Raw genomic sequence first — 19,416 nt, forward strand, 5'->3', positions numbered from 1 at the left:
GCAGTTCCAGATAGTTAAAGATGTTTTGCTCTAGGAGCAAAAGATAATGGCAGCGTATCCATACCTCCCAACATTTCAAAAATGGAATGAGGGACAAAAAGTTCTGCTGTGCGCAGCACGGTGAACATTTTTGATCACTACCATTTTAAGCCATACCCCATAAATATCATGTCTGTTTTACAATATTTCACAGTTCCCCCAAGTATTATAAATAACAGACAATGGGTAATGGACCCAATACATTTTACTTGTGCTTGTATTTGAGCTGTTTCTGAGATTCATTTTCACCTTGAATCAATTAGCTCCTGATAATGTTTTACTATATAAATGTATGTTGTTTTTTTTTAGATGGGGTCAGTGACCCCCATTTGAAAGCTGGAAAGACGTACCTCCATGGTTCACTTATCTCTATGGACAATTCAAACTGCTCTATCTTTGTTTCAGCACTAGGGATGTAGCGAACTGTTCGCCCGCGAACTAGTTCGCGCGAACTTCGACCGTTCGCGTCCGCCGAATGTTCGCGAACGTTTGGGAACGTTCGCATTTTGAGTTCGCGTTCGACCATTCGACCATTCGAATTCCTTCGACCGCTAAAAATCTAACGATTTCCATTCGTTCGAACGATTGTAAGCATTCGATCGAATGAAAAGCATTGGATGGCTTCGATCGTTCGATTCGAATGAAAATCCTTCGATCGAACGATTAAAATCCTTCGATCGTTCGAATCGAACGATTTTACCGGGTGTTCGAAGTTCGCGAACTTTTCGCGAACGTTCGCATTTTTTGCCGGTGTTCGCGAACGGCGTTCGCGAACACCAAATCGGCAGTTCGCTACATCCCTATTCAGCACCAGCGTCACAGAAATATAAATGGTATATTCAAACTCAGACATTTAATGCATTATTTAAGAACTTAGCTGCTCATCACCGTTGCCACTAGCAGCCAATCAATTTGTATTAGACTTTTCCAAATACATTGCTGATTGGTTGCTATTGACAACTGCACTTATTTGCTTTATCTAGGGAAAACTGTGGACATATGACCAGTCATTTGGTAGCTCTCAGTTCAGATTATGTGCCAGAGACATAATGAGTAAAAGCCCCCTTTTCACACGATTCAAGCCCGTTGACGTTAGCGACAATATTTACTCAGTTTCTCCATAATATGCATTAGGACATTTTTACTTGCAATTAATCAGAGCGCAAACAAGAATTTCCATGGCAATGACATATCTCTCCACAGTGTCTCTTCTAGTTGTTTCTGTGAGGCATTTGCAGCTTGCATCTCTTAACACCTAATCACAATTAGCTCTGTCTGTTCACATCAGCTTGTACTGTATTTAGCCGAGTACTAAAAGTAATACACACACACCACATTCACAACAGTTCCATGACTGAGAGTTTTAGCCTCTGCCACTGCTGTTTCAATTTGGCTAGCAACTGTAATAGCCTTTGCAAGGGTATAATCCTACTCTAGGAGCAGTCTCTCTCTAATGCGAGGTGAGTTTGTTTTTTCCCACTATTTGGTTTCTTAGCATTTCATCTGTTGGATTCCCAAACTCACAGGTAACAACCAGCTCTCTCAAAGCTGCTACAAATTGTTCTGTGGATTCACCATTACACTGTCCACGTTGGCAGAATTATATCTTTCAGCAACTACATTTCGAGGGTTATTTACTAAAATCTTAATTTGTTTTATTATTTGAATTAAAAAAAACACAACCAAACTCCCATGCCAGATTTTACCTTATTTGTTATTAAAAGTTTTAAATAAACCTATTAATTTAGTTGGTTAGGGTAAGAACTTTGTAGGGACCCATAGGGTTAATATGCCCCTATGGCTTTAATTCACTACACTTCCTCCATGTATCTAGTGTTATATTTACATATCCAGTTATTGGCAAAGAGGTGTAATGACCACTTCCTACCACACTTCCATATAATGTGTGGAAAGGGGTGAATCTTCCTCTTTGGCTGCCTGGATACACCAAGGTCCAGTAAAGACATTGCCCTCAGCACCGATTCAGAGAAAAACGCCGCCTGAGGCGTCTCATGCAATGCCGCCCCCCGGCTTACCCTTTGGGAGGGGAGGCAGGAACTCTAATGCGGAGATCGCAATTGCGCTCTCTCGCATTAGTAAAGCCAAATTTCTGGTTTAAAAAAAAGGAAATTCTGCTCTTAAAGGTACCAGGAGTGGCTTTTTGCTGCCCCTGGAAACCTCTCCGACGTGCCGCCTGAGGCGAGTTTCTCAACTCGCCTCATTGGCGGTGCACCCCTGATTGCCCTTAAGGGATGAGAACCTTTAGTGTCTGAGTCGGGGAGCAGGGAACCCCGTGAACGAGGTTAGCTAAAACAGGGTTATACCTGTAATAGACTCTGTAGGAGAGTAAGATAGAGAGTTCAGATAGCAAGAGCAGCTTTGTGCTCCATCAAGGATCTTTAGCAGGAAGTAGCTTCCCAAGGCTCCTAGATTGCCTTTAGTGAAGGGACCTCAATGGATAGGGTGTCAGGCTAGACTCCTTCTCCCTGACCACTCAACTGGGTGGAATCCAGACCACTTAAAGGTACATCTGCGTGGGATTCCTATTTCTACTCGACTACAATGACTATAGGAGTCACATTCCTCAGCTGAATCATCCTTTGCCTTTGTCTCAGCACTGCTAGTACTACTTGTATATACCTCATCATTGTAAGTAAACCTGTGGGATATTTGTCTAGAACAAATAAATTGTTACTTCTTTTGTTTTCACCATAAGAACCTCCTGGCATCCATTATTTCTATTTTTATTGCACAGTAGCCTGAGAGTTACATGTAACCCATGCTCTTATCACTAGCTGGACATTAACTACTTTTGGTCTTCCTAGCCCAAGTTAACTTTACAACTTGACAAAAGGGAGCAAAAACACGAATCGTACAGTTTTTTCCAGAGTTTTTTTTCCCAAAAAGCCCAAATTTTACAGATTTTTGCCCGAAAAGTCCAAAATGGTCAGATTTTCGGGCTAATTCCAGCGCAGACCACATTAACTTTAAAATAGAATATGGACTTCTGCCATTGATTTAGACACAACCTCGGCAGGTCTGAGATGGAGGATTTTCAGATTCTGGATTTTTGCTACATCGGGCTTTAATAAATCTTTTGCCCCAAAAAACCTGACCGGAGTTTAGTAAATAACCCCCTTACTTTTGGCACAAAGAAGTATTTTAGGGGCTATAGTTGTTTCATAAGTTAATAATAATGTATAGAATATATGCTGTGCCCATGCAGTGAATAATAAAGCAAGCTTTCTAGCAGCAGATGTTTTTTAAATATACGGATCCAAGCAAGTGGTAACTAAATTAAAATCATTTATGTAAGGTGTATCATACAAAATACAAAAGAAAAGGTCAATTATATCCTGTATTAGGTATCAGATATCAGGTTTTGAAGAACAGTAAACTGTATTACTCAAGGGACATGATGTTCATTTCAGTTAGCCTTTATAACAAAAACCTCAGAATGACCTGCTGTAGGAGGATTAACATTTGTTTCAGAATGAACAGGAAAATAATGTGGTTCTACTTGCAAGAGCTTACAATCTAAAGCTGTGGTTGTCAATTTATTTTAGTTCCAGCCCCCATGTCTGACCTTTGGTCAGGGTCCACCTTAAATCATGGAATGTGTACAGATAAAGTGAAATATTGTTGTCAGTCACTCAGCCATCATCCGACAGTTTGGGAACCACTGATCTAAAGGTTTATTGACAATAATGTTGTTGGAGAGCAGCAGTCGTTATCCAATATAGTATGTTGAATATTCACAATGTGTTATAAGCATATTTAGTATAGGGGGGGGGGTGGAGAGAGCCTAAAAGGCAAAGATAAGAGAATTTGGGCACAATCACGGTAAAGGGTTTTTAAAAGGGAAAAAAATTTTGAAGACAGACTATGAAGAAAAGTTTGTAGAGAACAAACCGGTATAAATCGGATTGAAGATAAGTTGAACTCAAACCACAAACATTAAGCATTTGGGGGATTTCCCCTCTTGATTCTTTACTCACATTACAACAGAAACAATTCCTTACATTTGTAGATATGCACAACTCATAAAAAAAGATGCATAAATGCACCAAAACACAAGTGGCGCATTTCTCAGAATTCCAAAATGTATTATTCTAAGAGCAATTCTCAACTTGCATATTTATTATTTGTTGCTGTAATTTTCTCACTTGTGAAAGCCCACTAATTTGAATTGATGGTTTTAGATTAAAGTTTTTGCAAAAAAAAACTGTTATACAAACCAAAAATATCAATCTACTTGTAAAAAAGAGTATTTATGGAGATTGAATTGAATTCATTTTGCAAACCTACTTCTGACATATCTGCCCTACAGTGTTCCAGGAACAGGGTTATCAGTTAGATGTTTTAAATCACATGAACCAAACCCAGCATAAATGGTTTTGTGTTTACGTACCTATGAGCACATTTTTATTTCATGATTACATGAATATCTGTTTGGATGCACGTGGTCCAGCATGGACTGTGAGGAGTTCCATTAGTGTGAAATCCATCGTCATTGCTAGGAAAGTTGTCTTTGAATTTAAAAAGAACCTAGATATATATTTCTCATTTCACATGTATACCTTAGATCATATCTCCTATTATCTATCATTTCATCATTTGAAAAGTCTCAGTTACCTCGAGACACTTGTTAATCTTAATAAACTGCCCACCTATGTGTTTTGCTAATATATACTGTAAATCTAAGTCTTATAATATGATGAGATTTGATGATTGACAAGGTGTTGATTATATGAGAATGTATGTCCCACAAAGACAAATGTAAGAATTAGCCTTTAAATCTTAAAATGCCATTTTGGGATTAATGGCAGGGCAATAACTTCTATACAATATTAAGGGGCTTTAAGAATAATGGCTATAGTTAGAAAAATAATGATTATTTCTAAGACTGCATTTTTTAAAAATGACAATCTTGGCATCTAGAAGCTTCTGCGATTGTAATCTTTTAATTGGGCCAAAAAATGCAAAACTTGCAATCTCTGAAAAATCACAATCACAGCAAAATTGTCTGAATCAGGGAAAACTTGCAACCTCCAAAATTAATTAATTTGCCCATATAACAACAATTCACTGACTTATTTGTCAGTAAAAAATATGGACAATGGCTTTATTTGTCTCCCAACGGAAGTTCATCTGATTTGTTGTTGCTGCATAACTACAGTTCACTATAATTAAATAAGTGGTTTCCAATTCTTTTGTTCTGAGACAGTAACATATATTTTTTTTTCTATTCACCTTTCTAAATGCCACAGAACCAGGACGATTTATCTTCCTCAGTGAGAAAAATTGCTGCCCTGCGGACACATCCAGATTCTTCTCACCTCATTTGACATCAGAGCAGCAACTTGAATATGGCCAATGATGAGAAATATAAACTAATATAACAATTTTCCACTGTTTGACAGCAATCAAGAAAAGACTAATGGAAACTTTCTGTGACTAAATCATGCTGAGTACCAGGCATTCTGTCTAATTCTCATTAAACAGCAAAAAATATAATTTCAAATAATCTCATTTCGCCAGCCTGAGTACCCAGAAAAAGTGCTTCAAGACAAATGAATCCATCAGAAGAATTCTTCACTGATATAATCTAAAAATGTCTTTATGAAGGATGTGCTTGATATGGCAGACTTGCAGCAACTCAATGCCATAAAGCTTGGTACAGCTGATGAATCAGTTCTATATGTATTGCTTATAAACCCGCCAAAAGCCTGCATTATGAATGGGGTTGATGAACTTTCATGCAGTACTGAATTTTACAAGTTAGGTGATGCCCTCCCTAATCCCAATCTAAATCTGAATCTGAATGATCTGTCATAGACTAGTCTGACTTCTGCCCCAAGGCAGCATATCAATTGTGTAAAAAAACAATTAGGAATGAAATGGGGATGACTGGAATATACACTGTGTATGCGGGAGGCTGTAAAAAAAATAAGCGGTATGGGGGTACAGACAGGAAGAAAGAAAGGGGGGGAAAGGAGGGGGAAGTAATACATAAGCAATTGTTGCAACAATACACTTTTAAAAGGATGGTTCACCTTCAAACAACTAGTTGTTTTCAGATAGATCACCATAAATAACGACTTTTTCCAATGACTTTTCATTTTCTATGTGTGACCGTTTTTCTAATATTGAAGTGTAAAGTGTCATTTTTTACCTTCAGAAGCATTTTAGAAAAACAGTAAAAAAATAAATAATGGAAAGTAATTGAAAAAAGTCTTTATTTCTGGGGAACAATCTAAAAACAACCGAGTTGAAAAGTGTTTGGAAGGCGAACACACCCTTTAAGTACTTATGTTTTCAAAGCATACTCTTATATATATATATATACTCATATTCAGCTTATTTTAATTTGAGAGAGAGGTCAATAGTTTCTTATTACTATAATAGTAAAATTTAACTCACATCGAATTTGTCACAAAATATGCTTATCAAAAAAGATGGTTTGATAAGCATTGGAATTTCTGACTATGTTCATTCTATAATTTAGCCAATTTAAGATAATTGATACAACAGGACCATAGTTGCCAATGTTTTGAATTTTTGTTATGTATAATTGCTGTAATCTCTTCCAGTTTTCTAGTTCCTTCCAACAGATGGATCCATTCTTGGCATGTAGGTGGTGCAGTGTCCTTCCATTCTTTTGGAATCATGGCTTTTGCTTTCTGTATCATGTGGAACAACAATCTGTTTGTAATTACGATATTTGAATATTGGTCATAATGGAGTATCAATTTGGGTAGAAAGTTTGTGGCTACTTTTGCCCCGTAACTGTTTCCATGATCCTTATTGTCTCCTGCCAGTAGCTTAGTATCTCGCTACATTGGTACCATATGTGGCTAAATGTGCCTTCTTGTTTTTTGCGCACTGACTCTAAGCTTTTGGAAACAATTGCTTCAGTCTGATTGGTGTGTAATACCATCTGGTTATCAGTTTGTATACAAATTCCTGTGTCTTTGATGCAGCAAATGATTTGTAGGTTGAGATGTAAATATGTTTCCATTGGTCTCAATTCCTTTTCCCATTTTACCTGATGTATTGGTTTAGTTTCTAGATTGTTTTTAAGTAGTCATTGATATATAATTGATAGGGGTTTATTTAGATTGGTGTCTGAAGCAATAGCATTTTCCCACCATGTATTTTGTGTTCTTATGTTGTTATTCTGGTAGGTGTCTAGATAATGATGGATTTGAGTGTAGTTCCAAGAGTCTCTTGGAAGGGTGAACCATCTCTTTTGTATCTTTGATGGAGATATTACTTTATTTTGTTTTATTAAATTAGAATCAAAAACACTGATGGGTAGATGCAGTAAATCTTTCAGGTCTCAAAGTGAAAACACTCACCAGTATAAGGAAGGGGTCCAGGTGCACCGCCCTGAACCTTCAGTTGAAGTTTTTTTGTTTTACAAAGTCCTTCATTAACGTAGGTCTGTTATGGTGTATAGTCCACCTGTCAAACATTTTCTCTTCTAGACTGGGAGAAAAGTCAATATTGAACATTTGTACATTGAACAATATTGAACAATTGTTGTAATGGAAAAGGTGGGCACGCTAGATTATATTTGTTATAGCTTTTTGCCAATCCTTAAGGGTAGCTGCTATTGTTGGGTGTAATAAAATATTGTTTGGGGGTTTAAGTCTATGTGCCCCCACTTGGGGGTGCCAAATGTTAGGCATCCCCAATTGATTGTATTTACTCACCTGAAACCCTGGGCTGGTGGTCCTATTAGCAGAAAACTGCACCAGCTCGGGGTTATACCAGTGAGCACCACAGAGCGATCCTCTTCCGCTGCATGCGCAGTAGAACAAAAGGCCGAACTTTAACAAAAAAGTCGGCTATTTCGTTCAACTGCACCGGCGTCTGACCTGGGAAATTTGAAGAAAGAAGAAGCCAGAGGATCGCTCCGTGGTGCTCACTGGTATAACCCCGGACTAGTGCAGTTTTCTGCTGATAGGAGCACCGGCCCAGGGTTTCAGTTAAGTCAATACAATCACTTGGGAGTGTCTAATAAGTTGATTAGTGGTACTTTCACTGCGGACTGTTCTGCTTCTAACAAGAGTTTTCCTTCTTCTGGTAGATTTCACTGTAAGATACGAAAAACATGGATCGTTTAAAAATAGAGGTATGTAGGTATCAGGAACTGAGAGGCCGTCTTTTAATTTAGGGTGAGTGAGCACTGAATAAGATATTCTACGGTTTTTTTTATAACATTGGTTTTTATTAGTAAATTTTCATCACCATCATATCAAACAGATAAAATAGAAAGATAGCAATTACAGTAGTAAAGTTTGCAGTGGTACAACGTACAAAATGAGTACAGTCAGGTGATCCACAAAATATCAATAGACACATGGCAAGTTGGCTATACAATATGCACCAGAAGAGCTAAACAGTGATGATAAATCAGTGAACTGAGCCAAACCATAAAAGTATCAAAAGGGAAAAGAAGTAACTTCCTGTACATGAACAAATGGATCGTCCGTGAAAATTGAGTAGGTATAATATGGCAATTGGGAATTTAGCACCCTAGTGCTCGGGTGTTAGTATGCAGTTGTCCGGGAGTAGTTTACTGGTGTCTGGTTCCAATTTTCTGGGTTTCTGATTGCCCTATGCATGGTGAGGGAGAGCAAGCAGGATATTCTACGGTTTAAATAGGTGCAAGCAATTCCTACAACTGAAAGTGTACAAATGTTTTGTAAAACTTGTGACCCAGAGAGGAGCCAGAGAAGGCACATTAAATGTTATGTTGTAGTTCATTCATCGATACCCAACTGATATAACCTTGCAGTTTGAAGTGGTAACATGTGAAAATAAAAGCTGAGTGCCCCAAGAAAGTACAGGTATCCAGATTATACAGAAAGCTGCAAATTATGGAAAGGCCATCTCCCATAGACTCCATTTTATCCAAATAATCCAAATGATTTCCTTTTTCTCTGAAATAATAAAACAGTACCTTGTACTTGATATACTGTAAGATATTTAATCCTTACTGGAAAGTAAAACCAGCCTGTCGGGTTTATTTAATGTTCACATGATTTTCTAGTAGGCTTAAGGTATGAAGATCCAAATTACGGAAAGATATTATTATATCTGTTATATAATTATTATATAATATATTTATTATATATTATATTATTATACTAAACTCTAGTTAGTATAGGTATGGGTATATATAATTTATGTGAAAGTATGGAGGGGGGTGTGTGGATGCTGGGTTTTCCTTTTGGAGGGGTTGGACTTTGTCTTTTTTTCAACCCGATTTAACTATGTAACTATGTAACTACAAGTTACTGAGCGTTCTCCATAACAGGTTTCATACCTGTACAGATCCAGGGGTACATTTATCAAAGAGTGAATTTAGAGATCGCCACACTCCTCTAGAGTAAAATTCTGCCACTCTCCATTCTTTTCTGTGGGATTTTTAGAAGAGTATTTATCAATGGGTGAAAGTGAAAGTTCATCCTTTGATAAATACGCCTTTCAAAATCCCAAATAAATAAATGAAGAGTGGTGGAATTTCCCTCTAGAGGTCTGTGGTGATCTCCAACTTCACTCTTTGATAAATATACCCCCAGACTCCTTAATCTACTCTTCCATTTCCCTGTTCAGATCCCTTTTTATTTTCATTGCCTTCATTTCACTTCCTTCCCCCATTCCATCAATGAGACACAAGACACTGATGTTGTTTGCAACCACTTACTCATGTAAACAAACGGAGTACCTGCTTATCTGTGATCTCAGATTATCCTTTACCTTAGGTGATGATTTAGGGCAGTGAACCTGGGTCCCCTGAGATGCACCTGATGCAAATGCAGCAGTTCACAAAATGTACCCAGTTGCATGAATTGGATGTAATTGCACTTGAGTCATATAGGTGCAAAAATTCAGAATGGGAGGCAGGAGGAAGACAGCGACACCTGATGCAACTTAACGGAAGTGCAAGGAGCAAATGTTGCCCCAAGTACCTTTAATGAATAGGGTTTTTTTCACAACAGACCACAACTTCTTTAGCAACCCTGCAACTATGCTCGCAATTGTAAATGACCCCTGAATTGTTTCAATCTTTTATGACAACTCAAACCTCAAGCCTTGATATTGTGGGACCTGTATGAAGACATGTACCCAGTAGCCTTGTATGTGAACTTTTCTGCGGTACAACTATGACTAATGTTGGCTAACTGGAAAGCAAAACTTGCATACAATGGAAGCTATTTATTCTACTAATATCATTTCCATAATCCATTCCAATTTATTGTAATACTCAAATGTGCTGCATCCCATGGCATCATTTTATCACTCTCAAGCTGTCTCCATCAGGTATAAATTTGTTTTTGATCTGCATCAAATGTAAACATCTTCATTAATTTGTATATGAAATTTGGCATTGCCGTAAGCATAAACAGCAGCATGAATCAAAAAGAAAACATGTTCTCTGCACTGATGCATATCCTCCTAAGCTTTCAGTGCCTCAGTGGAACAGCAGGATTTACAGAGCAGCAGCAGAGCAGAATGTATCTGATTGTCAGAAATGTCCAATTAAATAATGAAAGATCCAGCGCAGAAAGAATGTTGGTAGGTTCTATAACTAACTTGTGTGCCACCCTTATTGAAGGTGGTTCAGGGAAGCTGATGATGCAAAAAGGATCTCATTTGCTCCTGTCTTTCTCAATATATATTTGCAAGTTGGAGACTAATTACACATTACCCTGTTACTTTTCAGGAGGAATACACAGCATAGCAATGACAAGATGTAGCTTTAATAGTCAGCATAAGGACAGAAGTAACACTTACCTATTACAAAGTTGTGAATATCAGATTGCAAAGAGTTAGGGGCAGATTTATCAAGGGTCGAATTTCGAAGTGGAAAATACTTTGAAATTCGACCATCGAATAGAATCCTCCGACATTCGAATTTGAAGTCGGAGGATTTTATTCATCGTACGATCGTATTTCGAACGTAGTACGATCGTACTCCGAACGTAGCTTCGAATCATACGATTCGAAGGATTTTAATGTACGATCATACGATTTTCCTTCGAAACCCAAAAACTTAGAAATATGCTCTGGCAGGTCCCCATAGGCTAACATAGCACTTCGGCAGGTTTAAGTTGGCGAAGTATTGAAGGCAAAGTTTTTTTTTAAAGAGACAGTACTTCGATTATCGAATGGTTGAATATTCGAACGATTTTTAATTTGAATCGAAATCGAAGTAAATTCAAAGTCGTAGTATCCTATTCGATGGTCGAAGTATTAAAAAAAATTACTTTGAAAATCAAACTTTTTGTACTTTGAAAATTCACTCAAACCTTAGTAAATCTGCCCCTATCTCTACAATACCAGAGAACAGTACAGTACAGTAGGAGATCAGATTTTAATTTAGCTTGCCTTCTTATTATACTTGAGTTGGAAGAATGGCTCCTACAGTATCAAATAGTTTAAAGGAACATTCAGTATTTTTGTTCATTCTGCTGTTCTAATGGTCAGTCTGAGTTGTAAGAACATCACATTTGACTTACAATTATATTAAAGATTGCTAAAATATATAACTTAGTTACTCCTTTATCAAGGATCAAACTGTTTGTTTTGTTATTTAGGTTATCAAAACATTTTCCTGATGGTCAGTTTTAATGAATTGACACATTTATCATATTCAAAATATATTAATTTCTCAACATGTGTTCAACTACTTTGAGCAACGATTGAAAGCAGAGATAATTCAGTGATTGCATTGTTGATGTTGATGGCAGACAGGAAAAATGTCAGGTTCAATGTTCAAGTGCAAGGTTATGCACTTTGATAGAAAAAAATTAAAATTTTAATTAAAAAAGTCTGATCAAACTAGAATCCACGATTGAAGCTTATTTATTATTTAAAAAAGCATGATTTCATTGGGTTTGAGATAAATCTTTAAAAATAAATCAAAAATCTGAATCATGCGATTTATATTTTTTTTTTTGGGAAAAAGACAGAATTTTTTCAGATTTTGCCTGAAAATTCTGAAATAGTCAGATTTTCAGGCTAATTCTAGCACAGACCACAGAAAATTCCAAATTCCCACGACTTATATACAACTTTGATAGTCTGAGATACCAGATTTTCAGTTTCAGACTTTTTTCATCCTCTGGGTATAATAAATCTCGAAAAATTAGCACACTAAAAATTCAGATTTTGTCAAAAAATCTTGAAATTTTTATGTTTTTGGCATACAGACTTTAATAAATAACCTCCGAAATGTCAGTTAACTCTAGGCAGTGTCATTCTTTGGCTACTAAAGTAAATGAAGTCTTGCATAAAAAGGGCATTAACTCAAGGGATGAAAACATAATTATGCCTCTTTGTAGGTCCCTGGTAAGGTCTCGCCTTGAGTATACAGTTCAGTTTTGGGCTTCGGTCTTTAAGAGGCATATTAATAAGTTGAAGAACGTGCAGAGGCGAGCAACTAAACTGGTAAAAGTTATAGAGGATTTAAACAAAACTGTTACGTTTGGGGTTGTTTTCTCTGAGAAAAGGTGCCTGTGAGGGGACATGATTACTCTTTACAAGTATTTTAAGGACATTATAGACAAATAGTGGAGCCACCTCTTCAAATTTTTGAACTTTCTATTTAAGCAACATAGGAGGTTCTTCACAGTCAAGACAGTGAGGTTGTCGGAAGATGTTTTGATAGCAGATTCTGTTAATGTCTTTAAGAGTGGTTTGGATGATTTCTTTGAACTAGCATAACATCCAAGATCTTATTGTGGTCTTATGTTCTACAGTTAGTCAGTATAGATATTAGCATATATAGTTTATATATGTGAGTGTAAAGATAGCTCTGTATAAGAATTTGTATATACAGTGCACTGAGGTTTGTTTGGAAGGGTTGACCTTGATGAACCTTGGTCTTTTTAATCCCAATTTTCTATGAAACTGTAAATAAATCAAAGAATATACAAAAAATGTAAATTGCTGTATAATAACAATAGTTTCCCTTTAGGCTAATGGCACAATTTCAGCTTCTCTCCCCCTACGGATTGGAAATATATAATTCCAATAATACTGTATCTATAAGAATAATTCATTTTCCATGTTTTTCCTAGTGGGGGATCTCATTAATGCCATGTAAATGAAAAACTTTCATATGAGAATGCCTTAGGAACAAATAATGCCTTTAGGGATAATTAATATCTTCTTGTGAGATTCCTGATCATATGCTGCCATGGGAAATCTTCTCTTCTATTATAGTTTTAATAAAATCAACAGGCAAAAAAATCAAGATCAGCGATTCCTGCGGGGTTAGTTATTTAGTGATGAGGCTATAATTTTGTCATTGTTCTTAATATGCTCTATTTCTTATTTGATTAACTAGCTGTGAAGAATTCTGATATATTTTTACAGTATTACGTGGCCTTACAGGAAATTCAATTTAGGGCCTCAAAACATTTGGTCCCTTGACCTATTCTACCAAGATATGTTAAGATTTCTAAATATTTAGGTATATATTGGGCCCCTTGCAACAGCAGATTCTGTTTCCTCAATAGGTACACCCTTGATTGTGAGTTTAAAGGGAATGGCAACCCCAAAAAATAGTTTTTTGCCTAATAAAATAAAACATTCTAAGCAACACTGCAATATACATTCATGACACATTTTCTATAGTGTTTCAGTTATTTGTATATGTATTGCTATTAGAAGCAGTGTCTGTCTGTCCCTTTCTATTCTCTGCACTGGTGGCTCAGACTGTTGATACAATGTAAGACAAGGCAGCTGATTAACAGACCCGGCTTTGCTGGGGAACTAAGACTTTTGCAACATTGTTTAAAAAGCAACAACCAGGAGTTAGGCAAATGCTGCTTTCAATAGCAATTGTTTTTACAAATAACTAGGGGCAAATTTATCAAGGGTCGAATTTCGAAGTAGAAAAAAACCTCAAAATCGAATAGAATCCTCTGACATTCGAATTCGAAGTCGGAGGATTTTATACATCATACGATCGTATTACGATCGTAGTACGATCGTACGATCGTACTCCGATCGTACTTCCAATCGAACGATTCAAACTGTTTTATCGTAAGAATCGTACGATTTTCCCAAAAAAATCCTTCGACTTAAAAAACTTAGCAAAACACACAGGAGGTCCCCCATAGGCTAAACAGTAATTCGGCAGGTTTAAATTGGCGAAGTATTGAAGTCGAAGTTTTTTTTAAAGACACAGTCCTTTGATTATCGAATGGTCGAATAGTCGAACGATTTTTACTTCGGATCAAAGTCGAAGTAAATTCGAAGTCGTAGTGTGCTATTCGATGCTCGAAGTATCCAAAAAATTTCATTCGAATTTTGAATTTTTTTACTTCGAAAATTCCCTCAAATTCACTTTGACCCTTGATAAATCTGCCCCTAAAAGCACTGAACATTTTTAATAAATGTATATTGGAAAATTGCTTAGATTTATAATTTCTTTTTTTAGGCACATATTTATTTTGGGGTTGACTTGCCCTTTAAATTTATTGTGAATTTGAATATATTGCAGATGAAACCCAAAAAAAGGGTAAGTTTTGTGCTGAAATGTCTCAAGGGTTATATGAGCTACATTTCTCACACTTTTGGACTTTTGATGACATCCAAATCAGTTATTTGGATTAACAGTTACCAGGCAATGTAATAAAAATCCCAAATTTGCCCACATCTAATAACCAATAGCAACCAATTAGATGTTTGTCTTCAAACAGGTGATTAGTATAGGGTTAGTTGATATGGTTTACTAGACATGTAGCAGATTTCAGACCATTACAAAGAATATATATATTATAATAAATACAATATATATAAGTAGTGATGGGCGAAGTAGTGACAGCGAATTCACTGTGAATTTGCGCGATTCACCGCCGGCGACTAAATTCGTGAAATGGGTGCGAAAATTCGCTGGTGAAAATTCGTCTTTCGCAAATTTCACGTGAAATTCGGCAAACCGAAACAACACAAATCCGCCCATCACTACATATAAGATCCATGTTTAGGGATGCATCCAATACCTCATTTTTGGATTTGGCTAAATACCAAAATAATTTCCATAACCCCAAAAAAATCCAAATGCTAATTTGCACATTCAAATTTTAGAAAGATGAAAAAAAAATGCATCAGTTGTGAACAAGAAATCACCAGAGCTTTCAAATTACATGTCTGTAATGGTTTGGATTTATTTTTTCTGTATTCGAAAACCAAACTCGAAATGCTACAAAAAGTGCTAGGGACAGAATGCTGTTTTCAGTGCCTCTCTAATTATATTCCTTAGTTTGGTTCATTTACATTTTTTTTTTAGTGCAGCTAATTTCTTCTTGCAGTTGTTTTCAGAGAAGTATGCAGATGAAATTCACTTTTACAAATCAACAGAAATGGCAGTATTTCTTATAACAAAGTGTTACATGTCCTTGGTGGCATTGACTCCTAGGAAATAATTCGACGAGGCTTTGTAGGATAATTTCACTCTGCTGGTCAATTTTAACTCCTACGGTGACAAAGAGAAATGTGTCTGACGCTTCTGTGCAAGCCAAGGGGTAATGGAATACATTAAAATTCTGTAATTAAGTAACATTTGTCATTAGGTTTCCTTCTCTTACTCCTGATCTCTCCTCTCCTTCATTTTTTTCCCTACTCCTAATTTCAAAATATTTATCACCAACTTTGCAAGCTGCTGACAAACTCATTAAGCATGAAAAATAGCAGAGGAGACTTTGCAAAAACTTCCAAAGGCAATTTTCAATCCCAGACAAGCATATGTTGCAACAGCTGAATTTTAAATGGATGTATTTTTCCCATTACTTTGTTAATCTCTTACCCTCACTGTTAGATTTCTTAATATGGCAGGAGGCAGGATTACACAGCAAAGACAATGGGTTATTGACAAACTGCTCTGTTTTATTAAACAGACCGTGAAGAGGTGGGAAATGTTTTGGTTTTGGGGGTGAAATAATATCTGAAAGATCCCCTTTTTTCTCTATGTGCTCAAGAAACTTCTCCTCCTCCCATCTCTGTATAGTCGTCTTTTTCTCAGATGTGTGAAGTGCCTCAGTAATTTAAGCACTAGGGGTGAAACCACTAATGAAAAAAGAACAGCTTGATAAAGCACGTCTGGTGCAATTCTGTATTAATGATGTTTTTTCATATACGATCAATTACATTCCTTGTCTAGAAGCGCCCAGTAGATTAGTACAAAGAGTAATAATTACCAGAGGATGCTGGGGGATTTCGCTGCCGTCGGGGTACTGAAACAATGAACAAACTCTATTTTGCAGTTTTATTTGATTTATTGGACGACGCATTTTGCTTTTAGGGGCATTATTTTTGTTATGATCTCAATACTCAATCCCTAAAAGCATTCTAGGGTCAGATTCACTAATGGGCAAATTTTCACCAGCGTCAGCTTCGCAAGTCTTGCACTACTTCTCCAGGCACAAATGCACTACAAATACGGTTATTAACTAAATGCAAAATTTCGTCACGGGCGTCGAATGCTGGCGACTTTTTACTAGTTACTTCGGTTGTGCGAGCATTTCATAGCGAAGATGTGCTAGTGTTCATATGAGCCTACCGAAAATTCGCTAGTGATCTTGTGATTAGGTCAATTTGCATACTGCAGGAAATTTAAAGTTGTATGAACATCTTTATTATAAATGTTGCTGCAAATCCTTGAAGTTACCACTTTTTATTACACGTGTCCAGGGAACCTTAATAAAGACAAGAGAATTTATATAATGCCCTACAAAAGAGCCCACTGTAAAATAAATGTTTCATATGTTGTAAAATGTGTGTAGAAACCTGTTACCCAAAAAACGTCTAAATCAAGATTTTTGTTTCCTGGCCACTTCATGTCAGCAATACTATGGGTATTTGCCCCGCCCCCATACCCCAGTTAGCATTGTCCCTCCCCCAAAGAAAACGATAAAGGACCCAGCTCCTCCTCACTTACTTGTCTTTTTTTGCTTAGTCTTCATTCTAGTTAGCGTGGGACATCTTGGCGGCGGTTTTTGTTCAGATCCAACTCTTCAGAAAGGTTGGCGATTTCTGAGGGCTATTCATTCAGTAAGACTGTCGCATGAAGCCCCCTCAGCAGGAATCCAATTCCTTATTACAGGCTGCTCCAGGTTAGTGATTTAAAAAGTCGCTACTGGTGTGTGAGATCCCAGGTGGTTTTTTTACCAAACATACTTCCTAGGGTGCATGTTTTCGAGTGCACGTTTTTTCGCGCGCGCACGTTTTGTCGCGCGCACGTTTTGTCGCGCGCACGTTTTGTCGCGCGCACGTTTTTCTGGCGCATGTTTTTTCAGCTTTTTAAAAGTGGTCGCCATTTTTGTATGCTGGAAAGTGCATACATTTGGAAGTGGATACTTCAGTTTTTCTGTTCCAGTCAGGTAATCAGATGCCTGTCTTACAGAAAGGTCGGGTTTGTAAAAACTCAATTTTCATTGTTTTCTCCTGTATTGCTTGTAGCATACCAGGAGGTACTGAAGTGTACTGGTGATCTTACAGCCTCAGTTACAGCTGCCCTTGTTGCTTGGTATGTCCCTCTTAGTTTTCTCTTAACAGTTTTTTTTTTTTTTTTTTTTTTTACACTGTCATTTTCAATTGGTTTTTGATTATTGTCTCTGCAGCTTGCCTTATGGAGTCCTTGCAGAGGAAAAGAAGGAAGCTTGGCTCTTCTTCTCAAGTTTGTGCAGGCTGCTTTGACGCTCCTTTACCGGGGAAGAAGTTTTGTAAATCATGCTTTGGCCTTCTACTACAGGATACGCCTGTTAGTGAAATCCCTTCAGGCCAAGGGGCTTCAGTGTCCAGGGAGGAGTCCGACTCCTCTGATTTCTCAGGAGAGGAAAGTCTAGAACCAATGTCGGAGTTGTTTTCTGAGGAGGAAGAAGAGGAGACAGAATCTTCATCCTTTGATTTGACCTTAATCCCTCCGTTAATTAAAGCAATAAAATTAATCTTGGGGGTAGAAGAGGTAGCGGACGCTCAGAAGTCTAAGGTGCTCCCATCTTCTTCAAAGCCAAAACAATTTTTTCCTCTTTTTCCGGAAGTGGCAGAATTAATCTCGGCAGAATGGGGAAAAGCAGCTAAAAAGGTCTCTTTTGCTTCTATGACTACGAGATTTGCAAAGTTATATCCATTTAAAGAACAGGATACCAAGAACTGGGATGCAGCCCCAGCAGTGGATTCACCTGTGATTCATTTGGCAAAGAAGACAATTTTGCCAATTGATGATTCGTCAGTACTAAGAGATCCCATGGATAGAAGAGTGGAGACGGAGCTTCGTAAGGCATATCAAGTGGCAGGAGCCTCATGTAAGCCGGCAGTAGCTCTAGTTTCAGTGGCAAAGGCAGTCTCCTTGTGGATCGACAGTTTGGATAAAGCGATTGCTGAAGGTACGGATACAGCTGACATTAGTGCTGGATTATCAGAATTAAAGATGGCAGTGGCATTTATGTCGGAAGCAGCAGTGGATTTGACACGGTTGGCTTCCAGGTCAATGGCAGTATCAGTGTCGGCAAGAAGAGCTTTATGGCTCAGATCTTGGGGTGCAAATGCGGCTTCTAAGCTAAGTCTATGTAACCTACCTTATGTTGGGGAAAATCTTTTTGGTCCTAAATTACAAGAGGTCATAGAAAAAGCGACAGGTGGGAAGAGTTCTTTCCTGCCGCAAGAAAGGAAAAAATCGAAGGCTCAACCCTTTAAAGGTTTTTTTTTTCGAGGCTCAGGAAGAGCTAGAGGTTATGCCAGTAACTATAGATACTTTGGCAGAGGCAGTTCAAGACAGTCATCTTGGAGAGGGGGTCACTCCGCAGTTATCAGGGGGAACAAGCTCAAAACTGTCCCCAACTTCTAAGAAATCCTCCTGACGATCATGGAGTAATGGATGCTCGAGTAGGGGCAAGACTTTCAAGGTTTTACGAGGTCTGGAAGCAGTCAATTTCAGACCAGTGGGTACTGGACTTATTGAAAAGAGGTTACCGCATAGAATTTTTGTCGGTTCCAACTCTGAATTTTTTTTTGGTTTCCCCTATGCCTCGAGGTAAAAAGCCCTCGAAGAATATGTCCAAATCATGTTGGACCAGGAGGTAGTGGTGCCAGTGCCTCAGGAAGAAAGGGAAAAAGGCATTTATTCCCTACTTTTTCTAGTGAAGAAGGCTTCGGGAGGGTGGAGGCCAGTACTGGATTTGAAGAAACTGAATTCCTGGGTGCATCTTCAAAAATTCAAAATGGAGTCGATAAACACCATTATTGCGCCAGGAGACTGGCTCTTGTCGATCGATTTGAAAGATGCATACCTTCATCTTCCGATAGCAGATCAGCATCAGCGTTTTCTACGCTTTGCACTTGGACACAGGCATT

The sequence above is a fragment of the Xenopus laevis genome, chromosome 2L (assembly GCF_017654675.1).
Source record: "Xenopus laevis strain J_2021 chromosome 2L, Xenopus_laevis_v10.1, whole genome shotgun sequence".
NCBI lineage: Eukaryota > Metazoa > Chordata > Amphibia > Anura > Pipidae > Xenopus > Xenopus laevis.